This window comes from Carcharodon carcharias, chromosome 1, assembly GCF_017639515.1.
Source record: "Carcharodon carcharias isolate sCarCar2 chromosome 1, sCarCar2.pri, whole genome shotgun sequence".
NCBI lineage: Eukaryota > Metazoa > Chordata > Chondrichthyes > Lamniformes > Lamnidae > Carcharodon > Carcharodon carcharias.
The window spans coordinates 184122493-184141714 of NC_054467.1; the positions used below are offsets into that span (position 1 = coordinate 184122493).

Here is a 19222-nt window from a genome sequence, read left to right on the forward strand (position 1 = left end):
TGTCACTTGTCAGCCCAAGCCTGGATATTGTCCGGATCTTGCTGCATTTGGACATGGACTGCTTCAGTACCTGACGAGTCATGAATGGTGCTGAACATTGTGCAATCTTCAGCGAACATCCCCACTTCTGATCTTATGATGGAAGGGAGGTCATTGATGAAGCAGCTGAAGATGTTTGGGCCGAGGACACTATCCTGAGGAACTCCTGCTGTGATGTCCTGGAACTAAGATGACTGACCTCCAACAACCACAACCATCTTCCTTTGTGCTAGGTATGACTCCAACCAGCGGAGAGTTTCCCCCTGATTCCAATTGACTCCAGTTTTACTAGATCAAATGCTGCCTTGATGTCAAGGCCATCACTCTCACCTCATCTTGGAGAGAAGACTGAAAGAAAATTTGAAAGAGATATTCAAAATCATGAGGGAGCTAGGCAGAGTAGGTAGGGAGAAGCTGTTCCCCTCATAAAAGGATCAAGAATGAAAGGGCACATATTTAAAGTGATTTGCAAAAGAAGTGAGTGTGATGTGAGAAAAAAAAACTTTTTCACACAACACGTGGTTCAGATCTGGAATGCACTGCCTAGAAGTGTGGTGGAGGCAGGTTCAATCAAGGCATTCGATGCTTATTTTATCTAGAAACAATATACAAGGGTACAGGGAAAAGGCAGGGCAATGGCACTAGGTCATAATGCTTATTTGGAGAGCTGGTGCATACACGATGGGCCGAATGACCACCTTCTGTGCCATTAATATTCTGTGATCCTGTGATTTGGTACTACCAAACAACTAATTTTATTCTATTTGCATCACCTTTGCTGCATAATTTGTGTTGCCTGTTTCAAGCATTGGGAAGGGGAGCCCACTGAGAGCAACCCCCTGCCCTTTCTTCTAACCTCCTCCCTCCTGCTAGCCAGTAACCCTCTACCCACAGCCCCATCCCGCTCTCATTCACCTGTGGAATGGGTCCCTCATTGATCCTCTGCCTCTGAGAGTGCATTACCGGTAGCTGCCACTACTCCTGGTGGCGCTGATGGGAAATGGAGAGCTGTCGGCCTCTGATTAGCCAGCAGTGCTTGGAGTCAGGATTTCCGCTCTGGGATCCTCAATCCCAGGGAAAGCCTGCAACTGGTCAGTTAAGTGCCTTCTATGAGTGGCCTTCTCCAACAGCAACAATGCAGGGCTCCCACTGGTTCTCCAGCCAGGAGGCAATATTCCTTTCACTAGCATTAAATTCTGCCCCATATTCCCATGTGGCTACTTGTGCTTGTGGCTCAGCAATCTTACTCACCATGCTTCGTGCATTTACATAAATGCTTTTTAAACCTGTCTTCATTATCCCCTTAGTCCTTCCTAGGCTTCTCCTATCTAAAATGGTACTACTCCCTTCTCTAGCACTGTCCAACAGTCACTTTATGCACCGTAGAGCGGGACTCTGTAACCACCTCTCTGTTGATCCAGAGCTTTATTGGTCATGTATGTATGACAGGGTCTACAGATACATTTGGTTACATGCAGACAATCCAGCTCTGATGTTTGTTGATATCACTTGCCTGCCTTATTTTATCTCCTACAACCTCAACTATAAAATACCCCACAGTTTGGGATAATTTAAAAGCAATCCTATCATTAATTTCATACTAACCTGCCAATTGGCATGGCATTTTCTAGGTTTCATTTCGGTGCCTTGTATTTATCTGAGCTGCATCTCATGACAGTTTGTATTGTTACTTATCCCATCATTTTTAGAATCTTCCTGCTCTATTTATTCTTGTAAATTATTCAAATTGGGCATTGCAGTGGTCTGGCAGGCAATACTCAGCTACAAGTTTTTAATCTACATAGATTTCCTACCCTTTTAGATGTCTAGGAGAGCAAAAAGCATTGGAAAGTCACAGAGAAAAATAAAAGAAAAAAGAAAAGGAGCAATTTAAAAATATGCCTCAAAAAATCCAATGCCCTTTGAGGGTTTTCTTGCACAAGATTTTAACACTTTATGTTCACTTCAAATGGATAAGCAGAATGCACAGTATAGACCCACCCTAAACAGGCAAGAAATCACACTTGCGATCATTTTTTATTTGTTACCATATAACAAGACTGTGTGGAAGGTCACATGTCATGTAGATCGGGCGGAAATCTACAAAAAAGGATCCCTGTCTAAATTTCCAGTCTTCGCTCATCTTACAGGACCATGCTGACAGGACCAACCCTGCAGGCCATAAAATCAATTCCATAGTGCTTTTTTACAGTTCTAAAATGTTTAAAATTTACTTTGAATTAGGGTGACTGCTGCCTTGGGGGAACATAATAATAATTTGTCCACATTACAGCAAGATTCCAGAAGATACATGACTACTTAATCAAATTTTTGTTGTGGCTTGGTTGAGGGAAGTCTGAAGGCCAGAGTATGGGTGAATTCCCATCTCTTCTTTGAATGGTGCTTCAGAATCTTTATCATCTACCTGCATGCTTGTAAGGGCTATAACCTCAGTTTAATTTCTCATCTGAAGAGTGGCACTTCCAGCAACACAGTAGTCCCTCAGTATTACCATGGCATACCAGCTAGGATTACAAAAGAATGGATACATTTCCCTCTTGCATCCTCTCAAAAAGTTAGATGGAAAATCATGCGCTGTGTGCTCAGCTCCAGGTCAGGGGAATGCAGGAGGAAAATTTATACTTTCATTTGTTTTTCAGTAAACAATTACATACAAGTTGTTAAATCTGCTTTATACCACAAGGCTGAGTAGTACCGATAAATAGATCCAGGAATGCTACCTGAGAGACAAAAACTGCTGCTTATTGTGTAACATTGGTAATCTCCAAGAAGGCAAACATAAAATGTTGCAATTACACACAAAGAAATACCCTAGCAGACTCCGCAACAAAGAAGGTCATTTATTTCAACTCAGGTGGGAGATATATTGGATTATATGGTTGTGTGTTTTAGTGAAGGGTAGTACTGAAAGGGGGGTAACTGGCACAATCATTGTAATCTGTTCCTCTATAAATCATAGTGCATTCGACTGAACCTTACATTAACTTCAAAATGTTTGTATTGATTCTGTATCTATCAATGAGAATCCACAGCATACATCTATTATCAGTAATGCTAAGAGCAAGCACTTGTGTTATGAAAAAAAATGGGCCTGTCAGAAGGAGGGGCGCAAGGCAATTAGAAAATCAATGGGAAATTTACTGAGACAAACTAGGGAAAAAGCGCAAGACCTCACTAATTTACCCTTACATTCAGAGGACCATTTGTACCACATAACTTGTACAAGAAATGAAACTCTTACTAGTTCTGGAAGCTGCTCGCTTTTATTAGGTGATTTTATCATCTCTTTTCACACGCGAAGTCAAACTGAGGGCCCCTGAGATGGGTATAAAAGATCCCATGGCATGATTCAAAGAAGAACAGGGAAGTTATCCCTGGGCCAGAATTTTCGGGTCAGCAAGCAGGGGCGGGGCCCACGTGCCGATGTGTAAAATGATGCGTGGTGACGTCGGGTGTGCATCCCAACATCACCGTGTGTCATTCAGATCTTGAGTTCAGTGGGCGTGCACCGGAATCGGCTGCGCGCCCACCTATGAAGGCCAATTAAATACTGATTAAGCTAATTAACTGAGCTGCCAGTCCAACCTTAAGGTCTGCGGGCAGGCAAAAGGCCCAGGTGACCTTTGCATTTATCATGAAACCTCATCCAAATACAAATTTTTAATAATATTCATTGACATGTCCCAGCTCATGTGTCTTAAAAAATTGTTTTCTTAATTAAATTTTCAGATATCAAACTGAGGCAGCTCTGTACCTCAGGGAAATTTCTGCGCTCTTTCATGCACATGCAAAAGAGCGCAGGCCCCAACTCAGCCTACTCCCCCTGCATGCACAGGGAGTGCACAGCGCTTCCGGGTGCGCGTCACGCTGGGCGGGCCTTAATTGGCTCACCCATGTAAAATGGCAGCACGCAGCCGATCCCGGGCGGCGATCGGCTACGCACCTGCCCACTCCCGCCCAACCTCGCCCCCCCAATGGGGAGACAATTCTCCCCCTGGTGTCCTGGCCAATACTTATTCCTCAATTCCGTTTACAAGATTATTAGTTGGTGCTACATAATCTTTATCATCTCCCAGCATGATAGTAAGGGCTATAACAGACCCTCAGTTTAATTTCTCATCTGAAGAATGGCACTCCCTACAACACGGTAGTCCTCCAATATTGTACTGGCATACCAGCTAAGATTACAAATTGAAGGAAAAATCTCCCACTTGCATCCTCCCAACATCACAAAGTTATTACATTGCTGTTTGGGAGAGTTTGTGGTACCAGTTTGTTTGCCACCTTTCCTACAACAGTGACTACTCCATACTTCATTGGATGTAAAGCGCTTTGGGACATCTTGTCCTCATGAAAGGTGCTATATAAATGCAAGTCTTTTCTTATACTAAGAACTCAAAATTAATCATTGTTCTTGTAAACAGGCAGCAACTTCTAGAAAGAATGTACTAATTTTCAGATTTTGATAAATGCTAAAGAATCCTCTGTTCAAGGAATTACGGAGGAATTTAAAAAGCAGGACCTTAAGGTAATAATCTCTCGATACTCCCAGTGCCATGCACTATTGAGAATGTAACTAGCAGGATATGGCAGGCTAATGCATGGCTAGAGCCTTGGTTCATGAAGGGCTTGAAATTCTTGGGACCTTGGAACCAGCTGTGTGGCAGAATTGGACCTGTTCATGATGCGCAGGTCACACCTGAACAATGTCAATATTGAGGCCAGCAACCTTGCGAGGGAGTTAACTTGTGCTATGGTGGAGGGCTTAAATGAATTTAGCAAGGGATTGGTCACAAAGATGTCACATTTAAAAGTAAACAAGAGATACATAGAGGACTAGGTGAGGCAACTGGGGTTAAAATAGAATTAGGTAGAATTGTAGAAAATACAAAGAGGGCCATGTTGGATTTGAAGTGCACATATGTAAATTGCAAATCAGGTTAATAGGGTTGCTGGGTTCCAGGCACAAATTGTCACATGGCAATATTATGGAGTGGTGATAATTGCAAACTGCCTCGATAGAGGGAGATTGAATATTCCAGGTTACAAGGTATTCAGGAAAAAATATGGAAAAAAAACCATTAGGAGGAGTAGCAGTTTTGAGAAAGGAAAATATGACAGTGCAGGCAAGAGAAGTCAAAGACAGATTCTATTCAGTTAGAGTTAAGAAACAAAAAAGGAGGTATTGCAATACAGCATTTTATAGACTAACAAAGAGTCAGAAGGTGATAAATGAGCAGATTTGCAAATAAATTACTAAGAGTCGCAAGAACTTTGAAAAATGGGGAACTTTAACTATCCCAATATTGAATGGGGCCATGATTGGGTTAATGACAGAGAGCAGAATTTTCTCTGTGAGATTCAGGACCCTGCCATCAGGCTCAAATTGGGGCTCAGTAGTCCACACTGTGTGGGGAACAGTCATTCATCTGTAATTTTCTCCGAATTGGTCAATTTGTGGCCAGAGGGCAGGCTCGCCGTTCACTGGACAGCTAGAGGGCTCTTGAAACCAGAGGACCAATAGGAGATCCTCCAGCTCAGAAGCAGCAGCAGGATATCTTTGCCGCAAGTAAGTAAAGGAGAGGGTGCCCCAAGATGGAGGCACCTTTTCTTCAACTTTTTTTAAAATTTAAACTGAAAAGGCTCTCAACAGCCTGGTCACCATTGTGTGGGAGGGGAGGAGGGCTGTGTAGGGAGGAAGGGCGGTGGTGTGGCGGGTGGGAATCCCTCCTCATAGCAGCCTCTGGCTGCAGCTGAAGCCAGGCTGGCAGGGAGGGTCTCTAAGCCTGCAAGCAGCTGCCTTTTTCCCTGCCACCTCCAGGGATCTGGAGGCCAACTGGCAAATTCCATTTGGCTTCTGATATTAAGACATTAATTGGGTGAATCAGCTACCCACCACTTGCTGGTGGGTAACCCAGCCACCTCTTATCCTGCCTTTGGGAAAGTGGTTGGCAGATAGAATGGATTTTTCATACCTGCCTATCTCTATGCCCATCCCCATGCCCACCGCCTTAAATATCTTCCAACTGAAGTGTGTTCAGGAGGCTAAGTTCACTCCAGCAACATGACAGTATAACCCCTTACTCATCTTCAGCAATGCCATGAATGGTCTTCTAGTACATGCATAAAAACAATCCATCTACAATGTATTTGCCACTCACATTACACTTTCTGTGTCACACTTCAATGTCATAGTTCAGCAGTAAATGAAAATGTCATATAGTAACATCACAGGTACAGCAAGTAATTAAGGAGGCTAATGAAATGCTAGCCTTTATGATGAGAGGAATTGAACATAAAAGTAAGGATGTTATGCTTCAGTTATACAAGGCATTGGTGAGACCACATCTCAAATATTGTGCGCAGTTTTGGTCTCCTTATTAAATGAAGGATGCAAATATGTTGGAGGTGGTTCACAGGAGGTTTACTAGATAGATACCTGGAATGAGTGGGTGGTCTTAGGGGAAGGGTCGGATAGACTGGGCTTGTTTCCACTGGAGCTTGGAAGAGGTAGGGGTGACTTGATTGAGGTATAGGGGATCCTGGACGATATTGACAAGGTAGGCATGGAAAGGATGTTTCCTCTCATGGGTGGGTCTGGAACTAAGAAGCACTGCTTTAAGATTCGGGTTTGCCCTTTTGGGACGGAGATTGGGAATGATTTTTTTCTCTCAGAGGGTTGTGTGAATTTGGAGGTCTCTGCCTCGGGAGGCAGTGGAGTTGGGGTCATTGAGTGTTTTTAGGGTGAGGGTAGATGGATTCTTGTTGGGGAAGGAAATGGAGAGTTATTGGGGTAGATGGGAGTGTGGAGTTCGAGGCACAAGCAGATTGGCCATGGTCTTGTTGAATGGTGGGGCGGGCTCAGGGGGTTGGGGGGGTCAAAGGGCCTACTTCTGCTCTCATTTCGTATGTTCCTAAAAATGGGTTGCAACTGAAAGGATAAAGAAAAGATGAATCAGATGAAAAGAAAGTGAATCCAATGAGAAACTACGAACGTTATATGAAAACAAATAATCAAGCACAAGCAGCCAGCAAATCTGCCAATTAAAGAAAGATGGGGAGCTGCATATTATGCTGGGGTGGGGGGGGTGGGGGGGGGGCGGTGGCGGGAGGAACCTTTGCCACTCCTCCAGAAGCCGCAGGAAGCTGACTTGCTGAACACCAGCCCACTCTGCAGCCATAACATGCTACAGGTGGGCTAAATTGCCCACTGGGTAGGAGGTCCTGCCCTTGGTGGCTTCAGGCCAATCAGGTTGGCTGGCAGCTGCTGCAGCCCTGGCAGTACCAAGAGCACATTAGTTGGCACTGCTGAGACAGCAACCAGCCCTGAGAAAGTCCAATGCATCCTGGAGCAAGGTAAGTCTGCAGTATTGGGCGGGGGAAACGGCCTGCCTACTCCTGTCTGAGTACCCATGTTAACCGTATCATGGCATGGACAATGTGTTATCAGGAACAATTGACTCATTAGCAAGTTCAATTGACCCTTGACTATTTATTTAAATATGGCGGGCTGCCAATTTTGGCACCCACCAACCTACCGTGTTATGGGGGTGGGCGGGAAGATGATGGGGTTGGCAACCGCCTTACTTCATGTGTGCCCCCTCAATTCTCCTTTCAGCTGTGATCCATTTTTACAAAAATACGAAACAGGGGCAGAAGTAGGCCACTCGGCCAGGGCACATAAAATCAGCTCAGGGAGTGAGTCAAATTGGTCCGGCCAAGCTTTGGCCCACCATCTTAGTTTCTTCACCAAGTTAAAAAAAAAATCAAAAACTTAAGCCTGCATGGACAAGTCTAACTAATGGCAAATGTTGTTAGATTATCTGCTACAATAAACCAAGGCCCAATGTTTTATAAATAATTATGTCAGTTTCATTTTGTTTACTTATGTTTATGCTCAGAATATAAAGTATCCATTGATCATATAAATAAAAATAACTTCTGAAAAACTTTACATCATTCAAATACTATTCAAATTATTCAAGGCAGAGGTAATGTGTTCACTCTATTTATTAGCTTGTTTGTAAAAAACAATATATCTCAAACACTAATGAACAGATTTCAACAATACTTGGTAAAAAAAAAAGATAGGGCACAGCCCAAAGAAGAACTGATTGATTTTTGGTGAAGATGTGGATCCGGATACTGGAATTTTTTTAAAAAGATCCACTAACATTGGGAGATAGGGCAACTTGACTTTTTTTTTGAATGTGGTGTGTTGTTTTATTTAGAATGTTATTGATTGTTTTAGAATGTTATGGGTTGTCTCAGCTGCTGTGGTGGAATTTGTCACAGTAGTCAAAACGCAAGCAGAGTTTTCAGAGCAGGTTGCTGGATATGGATTGGCCTGAAACCTCCTCAGTGAGTCAGAAGCTCTTAATAAAAAGATTTCTTTTTCTCAGCATTTTACAGAGGAACAAACTCAAAGAAGAGTTGAGTAATTGTAATGTTTTAACACAACATGGCAGAGTTATGCCCTCTTCACTTGTTGGACTTATATTTGAAAAGAATAAACATGCAAGATTAGTAGGAAATATCTGTGGTGTGGGATTAAATTGGACAGCTCTTTCATAGAGCCAGCACAGGCATGAAAGGCCAAATGACCCCTTCTATGCTGTAGGATTAAATGATTTTAAATTTTGAGACATTTTAAATAAATGTCCTAAATTGGAAAACTTACTTAGTTTCATTTTGCAAGGATATTTGGTAAAGTAGGAAGGGTGAGACTTAATTAAATCTTTTTATCACTTATAATATTTCTTGTCAATCACTATAAAACCTATGTCCTAAATAGATGGGCTATAGAAGTCAACAGCTACTCACCCATATTATATGCAAAGATTTGATTATCCAAGTCCAATGAGTGTGAACACACTTACTTATTTACCTGCAGTGGGCAAGGGAAATGCTGGATCCAGAACTAAGTGAATGAGTTCCCACTTGCTTGGAGCACAGATCAGATGACAGAGTACAAAGATCAGAGTAGCAACATAACAGCACTCCCATTTCTTATCCCATTTTCAAAAATGAATGGCTAAAAAATCCTTACTTCCACATTTCTTGCATTGTGCGTGTCTCATTAGGGACATAACCCCCTCTAAGGTTTGCACTTCCCCAGAGAATGCCAATGTAATAAGATCTCAGCAGGCTTGCTACCTGACTCTTTCAAGGCACATCCTGGCCCCCTTTTTGATGATCAAGGGTCAGTTAGAATGTTGGAGGCAATTGTGTACAATAGAAGCAGTTTATTGATACTGAGAACTAACCGGCATTTAGTGAAGCAGAACATGTGACACATTGGCACCATCAGGCTACCAGGACAGGCTGAATATCATTTCCTTTGCTTTGCTTTTACTCCCAAAGTTGAATGTCATAAGAATGCTGTGGGGGAGGGGTTAGAAAAGTAGTCTGCACTTCTCTATTTCAGAGCTTTCTTTGCAACACTCATTTGCCTTTCAAATTTCCCAAGGAGATTGCAATTATATACATTGCAATATATATCACCTCTGTAGCATTTTGTCATTAATAAACAAGTTAGCTAGCACATTTTTTAAATGGCTATTTCACTGAATTGTTAACTCTTATATTGTAACATTTCACCATTTATATGCTCAGGCTTTCCAACTTTGCATCTTTAATAAGTGTACATTTATCTTATTAATTAGCTTAATGGTATATATAGCTTCAAAAGAGATAAATGAAGAGTTTGTGACAATTGGTAGGTGTGAAGGTCCTAAGATAACCAAAGGAACCTCAGTTAATTTGACTGCAATTTTGGCACTTAGCTGAGATTCACCTTCATAAAATTTTCCTCTGATTGAAAGATCTGTACATTCTAAGGTTTTTTGGTAATCGAATACTGGCAGCTGCAAACGTATGTTCTTCCACAGCAACTGCTCTCCATAGTTTTAAGTCAGTTAACCTACTGTAAAGAGTGGTATTGTCGATAACAATATTGTTGGACACAAAAATGGCATTGAAAAGAAAGACTTGGATGTTTAGAATTCCTTTCATGACCTCACAATGTCCCAATGTGTTTTATAGCCAATGAAGTAATTTTAAAATGTAGACTCTTGTAACGTAGGAAATACAACAATGAATGAAATGATCAGATCATCTCTTGGCCAGGACACGACGAGAACTTCCCTCCTTTTCTTCAAATAGAACTTTTATGCCCAGCTGAGATACAGCCAGCAGTTTAATGAAAGTAAAGACAAGGAACTGGTCCTGCAAATTTAAAAAGTGAGTCTGCATGTCAACAGTGGAGCCCAGCAGCAATACTGGCTTCTCATGATGGCATCCGAACATCTCAGGAGATGATGGACTGTGCCCGAGGTGTATATCACTTCTGGATTGAACATCATCTGTTTTGGTTGTAGAAGCTGATTCATGAGTGGCAGCCTCTTCTGCAGCTAGCACAGATGAATACCTTGGGCTGAGGTCGACTGATGCTTTTTCCTTTCGCAGGTTCTCTTTTCCACCGTCTGGACATCCAGTTTTATACTCTGAGCTGGACAAGTAGACAAAAGCATGGACTTCCTGTGCATCAGCTCTGATCCTCATCAACTTGAATTCTCACTTGCAGACAGTCTTTTTTCACAGACCTGGGCAACCTGTTAGTTTCATGCCAATAAAAAGCTTGCCATACAGCATGTCTATGGGGATGCAGCTGTCATCCATTCAGCTCACAAGACTAAGCCAGTGGAGTCACCACTGACTCAAGAGTGAAAACATGCTGGGGATTCATGCAAGCTGCCATACTCTCACAACCGGTGCTCTGAGTTGCCAGGAGATGTCCAATATTCGCCTGAGGCACCACTTTCCATGGCTTGGATATGTTGTCTTGTGGCTTCTCAACATGAGGAATAAAAAGTGAAGAGCAATGCACAAACGTACCCTTCAGGAGGAAACTTTTTATGATATAGAAAAGCAGTTTTATACTCTTAGATGGACAAGTAGACTAACTCGAAGTCAAAATAAGGGTTGTTTCTCTGCAATGATTGTCTTTGCTAACTTTCAAGAAACAGTGACAGATTTGCAAGGGAACAAAACTATCATTGCAAAGAATAATTTTTCAAAGTACTAGGTAAATCGCCAGTCAGTGTGAATGGATCATCAAAACCAACTGCAGTCTTCAAATGAAGCAGGTTTCAAGAGCACTGGGCAATTGGTCCAGGGCACACAGACTTAATTCACACGATGCTTTAAAAGTCATACATTCAGTCTGTATTTTATGTAATACTTGAATAGCAAAACATGTTGCAATTGTGGAAACAGAGAAACAGGGTGGAATCGACCCAGATTTGTACTAAGGGTGGTAGCGGGCAGGGAAAACGACATTTTACCCGCCAGCTGCAATGGTGGATTCTCACGTAATACTGTCCCAAACATGCCGCATTAATTATGCATTCTTGGGAAACATGCCATTTCAAATATATTATTATATATTATTCAAAAATATTATTACTTTTATTATTATTTTTTATTTAATTTATTTTTTAATTATTTTTTCCAATAATTTATATAGATTTTTCTTTTCCCACCTATTTCCATTACTTTTAAATGTATTTCCATCCATTGTTTTATCTCTACCTTTTAGCCTATTTCGACTCCTTCACCCCCAACCCCACTAGGGCTATCTGTACCTTGCTTGTCCTGCTTTCTACCCTTAATTAGCACATTCCTTAGATAATATCACCACCTTTAACACCTCTTTGTCCTTTTGTCTGTGACATCTTTTGGTTATCTCCACCTATCACTGGCCCTCTATACAGCTCTACTTGTCCTAGCCCCCTTAAACCAGCTTATATTTCACCTCTCTTCTATTTTTCCTTAGCACTGTTGAAGGGTCATTCGGACTCGAAACGTTAACTGTGTTCCTCTCTGCAGATGCTGCCAGACCTGCTGAGTTTTTCCAGGTATTTTTGTTTTTGTTTTAGATTTCCAGCATCCGCAGTTTTTTGCTTTTATGCCATTTCAATGGCTGGCGGGCTCTCATTTGCCCACCATGCCATAAACTCGCCACTTCCTCACACCAGGCACCATATTTAAAGTGCAGCCACACACACACCTCTCAGTGCTTCCAGCTCAGGACTACCGCATGGAAGACTTGGCCCCAAAAGGCAAAAAGACTGCAGCCCCTGGGTTTAATGATGGTTTCCTCAAATGCCTTTTGGACGCAGTGGAAGCCCGCTGTGATGTCCTCTAACCCTCCTCTGGCCATAGGGTGGTTAGCACCATCACCAATCTGGCCTGGGAGGCGGTGGCAGCAGTGGTCAGTGCCAATGCCCTGCAAAAGAGGACAGCCACCCAGTGCCGCAACAGGATGAATGATTTCCTCCATTCCACCAGGGCAAGTTACACTTCTCATCACTCTCAACTCATACAGTCACAAACCATCAGACATCCACAGGACCCTCACTCACTGCCAGTTCAAGGGACATCATTCACTCTCTCACACACACTTTCATTGTCCTCATCCGGTCCATGGGACCACTCACTACCAACACATGCCAGGCATACTTATCATCTGGCCTGGCAGGCATCCTGCTTACACTCTATCTCAATTCATGCAGGACAAGTTGGCACATAACATGAGGGAGAGGTCGCAGGCTGGTGGAGGAATGCCTGAAATTAAGGTCCTCATGGACCTTGAAAACAGAGCCACCCAGCTGGTCAGGGAGGATCTGGACTGTTCCTGTGCTGACGGTGAGGTCAGCGATGCTCTCCCGAGTAAGGATCCAGCAGTGCAACATCCATCAGACAATTAGGATCTGAGTGATGTGTCCTGTTTCACAGGCCACTGCCATGCACTAATTATCTCTCCTCGCTTTCGCAGCATATCTAGGAAACAGCCGACAGAGTACATGACCCAGGTCCTCCAATCAAGCCCCAAAGAAACCTCTGAAGAGGAATCTGCAGGCACCTCCTTGAAATTGCACACCCTCTACCAGTGTAGAGGCACACACCTCGGTGGAACCTAGCATTAGAGTAGCTGCTGGACTACAATCTAGTGAACACATCACACTTTCTGATCCACAGCAGGCAGCGGCAGAGACTTCCCTAGTGTCCGCCACTCAGTGGACTGCTGGAGGCAGGAGATTTGCTGAGTCAGATGACGAGCCTCTGGACTTGGTCATGTCGCAGTTTCTGGAGCTGCAAAGGCAAGCTCGGGAACATGAGGAAGGGATGGTCGCTGCACTCCTCAGATTGCAAGGCATGATGGAAGAGTGCATCCGTCTTCAGGCTGAAGCAATAGCGCCCACATGCCAATGCACCAAGGTCAACATTGGTAGGATGGCGGCCGCCATGGAGACCTTGGTCCAAGATTTCGCTCCTGCACTGCTGATGTCATAGTTGGCCTCCAACAGTATGTTCGCAAGAGGGGTTCTGGGCAGCTCGATCTCACTCCAGCTTCCCCTTCTCCTCAAATACTTAGCCGGGGGCCCTTGGGCACCCATAATGAGGAAGATCAGCAGGTGCACACCAGGAACCACCCACCAATGTGACTCCGGGAGTGTCCAGCCCAACCGAATCCCCTCTTCATGTGGCCCCAGCAGCTTCAGCTCCACAGCTCGAGCAGAGTGCCATTGCCACACAGCAGGCCGGGGTCCTCCAGGTCTCAGGCCTCCAGAGGATGCTATCAAGGTCATCACAGACAGGGTGTTGCAGTCAGGAGTTGCCTCCACCTCCACCATGGTTGTCCAAGGAGCACCAAGACAGGGTTAAGAAGGCTAAGAAGATATAGTTGCACAGCCTGGGCAAGGGTGTTAATCACTTGTACATAGTGTTCACTATTGAAAATAAACTCTCAATGATGTCTCCCTGCCTATCGTTCCTTGTTCTGATGAGCAGTGTACAATGTGCCCAATTGCCAACTGTTCTGCAGTCCACTAAAACACTTATTGCTTTGCAGTCTGTGCCCAAGGAGTGAAAAGCTTTGGTGCCACTTTCATGACTCTGCATTGCTTGAGTGGGCAGATAAGCTAGAATACTGATATCACGCATGTCAATGTGGCTGCGTCTGAACTGTCTAACCTGCAGAGGAATGGTCACTTTATACAAGGTTTTCCTAATGTGTGGCCTCCCCCTGCACTGCACATGCTTGTACACTACTTTCAACCGCAGGGCAGCCCTTGCCCTCCCCCCCAACGTGCCTCAACCGCAAGAGCTGCCCCCCTTCCAATGTGCCTCCATCTTAAAGTCCACCAGGGCAACCCTCACAAGCTCTGTGCAATGTTGCTGTGCACTCACTTCCGAGTTCCCCTCAAATTGCAGCCCACCAAGTGCACGCCCTATATATGCTGTTGTGAAATACGTTGATGTAATTGTGCGTCGTCGTGGGTGGGTGGAAAATCCAGCGGCGTGGCTGGGGGGGTGTGTGGGGGGGTGATTCCAGCAGTCTAGCCTTATAATGATATGCAGATGTATTAAAATGAGGTTCCCGACGTCCAACGGGAGGAAACGGCGCCCGACATCAACGAGCTGAGCGGACGATTGCAAACTGATTTCACAACATCGCGAAACCGATTTCTGGCCTTCTCGCCATACTGTTCACTCGCCACCAAGAATGCCCAATGTCAGCAGGCACAGAAAATTCTGCCCATAGAATGGCTGGAGTACAGGAGTTTTAAAGCAATACAGGTTGAAGAGCTGGGAGCTGCAAAACAGAGACACCATAGCTCCAGCATATGTGGGAGGGTATAATGTACGGTATTGAAATTTACATAGGCAGTGCCCATTACAAATATGAAGATGTGGCTGAATGGTGGGAAAGTTGTCAGCACTTTGTGCAACCACAACAATAACAACTTTCTTTTGTATAAATTCTTTAATAAAGAATAATTTTCCAAGCTAGAGTTTAGAGGAATGAGAGGTGACTGCATTGAGGTGTACCAAATTCTTACAGGGTTCAGCAGGGTAGATGTAGAATGATAGGATGTTTCCCCTGGTTGGCGGGTTCTAGGACCAGGGGACACAGTCTCAGATAAGAGGTAGGCCATTTAGGACTGAGATGAAGAGGAATTTCTTCAGTCAGAGGGTGATGAATCTTTGGAATTCTCTGCCCGAAAAGGCTGTGGAGGGTCAGTCACTAAGTATGTTCAAAGCAGAGGGCTATAGATCCCTGGATACCAATGACATCAAGGGGCATGGGGCTAGTATGGAAAGATCACATTGAGATAGAAGATCAGTCATGATCGAGTTGAATGGCGATGTAGGCTCGAGGAGCCCAATGGCCAACCTCAGCACCTATGTTCCTATATTTCTGTGTTGCTAAGCTGCTTCACAGAATCAGACAAAAAAAAAACAACACTGTGTCAAAGAAGAAAGTATTAGCAGTGATTACAATCTCACTCAGAGCTGTGAGTTTTAAAGCAGATCTGAAAATAAAAGAGGGAGTTGAAGAGATCGATGATTTAGTGAACAAATTCCAGAGCTTAGGGTTTGGATGGATAAATGACATACTGGGAGAAGGGGTTGTGGATGCACAAGCGACTAGAGTTGGAAAACAGAAAGTTGTCAGAGGAAGGTAGAACCAAAGGAGAATGTAGAAATATTAAGCTGCAAGACTTGAAGGAACTTGCACATGAAAATTATAATTTTATATTTGAGAAAATGGGGGACTAGGGGTGAACGTGTGTCAATGGCACTGAGGTGATGGGTAAGTTGGACTTGGTGTGGAGTAGGGTTTATACAACCAAACTATGGGGAGATGATGGTGTAGTAGTAATATCACTGGACTAATAACCCAGAGGCCTAAGTTAATGTCTTGGGGATTAGGGTTCAAATCCTGCAGCAGTTGGTGGAATTTAAGTTTAGTTGATAACCTGGAATTGAAAAACTAGTCTCAGTAATGGTCACCATGACAACTATCATCAATTGTCATAAAAATCCATCTGGTTCACTAATGTCCTTGAGGGAAGGAAACCTGCCATCCTCACCTGGTCTGACCTATATGTGACTCCAGACCCACAGCAATGTGGTTGACTCTTAACTGCCTTCTGAAACATATGGCAAGCCACTTGGCTCAAGGGCAATTAGGGATGGGCAACAAATGCTGGCCTTTCCAGTGATGCCCACATCCCATGAAAGCATAAAGAAAAATTTTGGATGAGCTGAAGGCAGAAGTTGGAGGCCAGCCAGGAGAACAATAGAATATGCAAGTCTGAAGGTGATGGGGGCATAAATGACAATAGATAGAAAGGGGTGATGTAACAAAAGTGAAGGTAGATGTTTTTGAGGTGGAGCGATATAGGGTTAATTAGGAAACTAAGATTGAAAACGCTCTAGCCAGAGAGCTAGGGTGATGGCATCGATGGTAAATGAAAGATAATTAATACATTGAAGGAGAAATGAATAGGCAGATATAGAGTAGGTTGTCAAGAGGTAATTAGAGTGGGGTTAGGCTCACAAGAATTATAAACACCAGTATTGAACTTATTGTGCAGCAGGTAGGGAGGAACTTGGAGCCAGTGACAGCTCAACCCGGCCCAGCCTCCTCAACAGACACAGGCTTCTGGCATCACGTGAGCCTGAAGGAAGCCGCATGTGATTTATTTCGGGTATAGGCTGAATGTTCTGTCCCTCTGCTATGAATTCTATAGGGATAATTTTACTTTTGGGAGATGGTGTACAGAATTAATGCCTCTTGTACATCATGCTTGATTTCCCTTACCTTTGAAGTGAATACAAGAGAATATTGGGTGGGGTGTTTAATAGCCAGTCAGTCCAGGATTGCTTATTGTATACCATTTTCCAGAGTTAAAATTACCTGCATTGTGACAGTGAATGCAAAACAAGGTGAATATTCCATTCTGCAGCAATGGCACCCAAAAGGAGGAGTGTGTTTATTTGGTGGCCTCTACTTCTATTGCTGATTTTGTTCTGCAAGAAAAAAACACTCTGCATGATTTTTTCAGATAATTTCAGTTAAAATAAAAATGTAAACTGCCAAATGCTTCAAAGTTTGTTATATATTTTTTCAGCAGTTGTTACAGTGTTTGACCATTTTTCTGTGAACTTTTTCATTTTTAATTTAAACTATACAAGACCTTTGAGCCTAGCCCTATAACTGGCCTATACTATTCTGACTATCCACCCAAACAAACTAAATTCTGTATTCCAAATGCATTCCAGTGGACAGCCCAAGCACTTTATTTACCGAACTGGAGGGACGGGATTACAGCAGTGGCTGGGGAAAATACATAAATATTGATTTCACAACTTAGAAGATACAGTAAAAGACTGACCCTCCCTCACCCTTTTAGTGAAACAATGCCATAAATAAATTTTATCTTCGCTTCCCTAGTAGTTCAATTGCTGTTTAATTCATCCAGTAAAGTATCTTCATTATCACTTTGCTTGTTGGGCAGGATGATGTGACAAGGATAATACAGGAGATGTACTTTTTTGTGCAAATCACTACACTGGATGCTGTGCTATGTCAACTAAAGTCTTTATTTATGGTGCACTCCAAAAAGGCCGTTTGTAACAAGTAAACATTATTCAAGAGCTAAAGGCCACAGCTGACAAACGTTGTTTATATAAATTCCTACCCACAATGAAAACAAAATCAATAAATGCAATTCTGGAATTAAGGAAAAATGTCTTTCTGCCATTTTGGGTCATGGCCAACTCATTTATTTACTCCCTTTTCTAAGGAAAAAGACTTTGTTACCTACAATATTAACAGGATTTTGTTTTATAAATTAGTTCATTGCAGAAGTAATTTTCTTTTTCCTAGAGAAGTTGGTTGGGATGAAATGGGTTATCTATTATAGACATTCATTCCAAATCACAATGTGATATTAATCTTTCGACTGTCTTTCAAATAAAATCTACTGGAAAATTTAGTGACTGCAGGTTCCAAGTCACATACTTTTGCAAATAGCTGTTTTATACAGTGAAATGAATGCCTTTTCCCTAAAGAATTGTAAAAATATGAACAAGTAATATAATTTCATGGGCTAGTCTTAGGTAGAGAGTCACTATTCTATTTACTTAGTTAGTGTTCCATGTTTCCCAATGCTACTTAAGTAATCATGTATTCGCATACATTTGCCTTGTGGTATAATTAGTTTAAAAAATATGCAGTCCATAAGCCAGTGAGGAAATCTGGTCATTTTCAGGCATTCTTTTAAAACTGCATTATTATTCCCTGAGGTTGTTTCCTTCCAATTGTTAAAATGCTGACACATAAATTAAAGAAACAGAGAAAACCGCCTTGTTCACTGCTTCTCAATATTTGCAATTGTTTAATAAACTTTGCTCAATGCAAACAATTGGTACTTGAAAGATTTGGGGGAAAAAAGAACTTTCATTCAAATAGTATATCCTCATGACCTGTGTTCCAAAATGCTTTTTCAATCTGGGGAGCCAATGGCAATGTGGTATTGCTGCTGGACTAGTAATCCAGAGACCCAGGGCAACGCTCTGGGGACCCAGGTTTGAATCCTGCCATAGCAGATGATGGAATTTGAATTCAATAGAAATCTGGAATTAAAAGTCTAATGATGACCAAGAAACAATTGTTGCAAAAACCCATCTGGTTCACTAATGCCCTTTAGGGAAGGAAATCTGCCTTCCTTATCTGGTCTGGTCCTCCATGTGACTCCAGGCCTACAGCAATGTAGTTGACTCTTAAATACCCTTTGAACAAGTGGGCAACTAGGGATGGGTAATAAATGCTGGCCTGGCCAGTGATGCCCACATCCCATGAACAATTTTTTAAAAAGCTAATGCTTTCCTTTGTGGTGCACGTTAATTCTGCTGAAAAGCACAGCCAGTTTCAGTACTGCCAGGTCCCACAAATGAATTGCCAGATAATATATCTTTTGGATATGTTAGACGAGGTAACAACATTGGCCAAGACAACTAGAGAGCTCCCTATTCCTCAAAATAGTGCTATGATATGTTTGACATTGACCTGAGCAGACACGGCCTAAGTTAACATCTTAGCTGAAAGACTGCAAGCACACAAAAACACAAGAAACAGGAGCAGGAGTAGATGACAAGGCCCATCGACACTGCTCCGCCATTCAATACAATCATGGCTGATCATGGGCTTCAACCTCATTTTCCTGTCCACTCCCCATAGCCTTTGATTCTCTGAGAAACCAAAACTCTGTCGATCCAGCCTTAAATATATTCAATGATGGAGTTT

The 19222-nt window shown here is 42.8% G+C and overlaps 1 long non-coding RNA gene across 1 annotated transcript in view; it reads right to left on the reverse strand.

The window, feature by feature from the left end:
* The window catches only part of LOC121285266, a 78696-nt gene that overhangs the window by 47623 nt on the left and 11851 nt on the right, over positions 1-19222 (reverse strand). The window contains exon 3 of the long non-coding RNA XR_005944622.1: positions 16832-16944. This is a non-coding gene — a long non-coding RNA (uncharacterized LOC121285266). The remainder of the gene's footprint in view (positions 1-16831; positions 16945-19222) is intronic.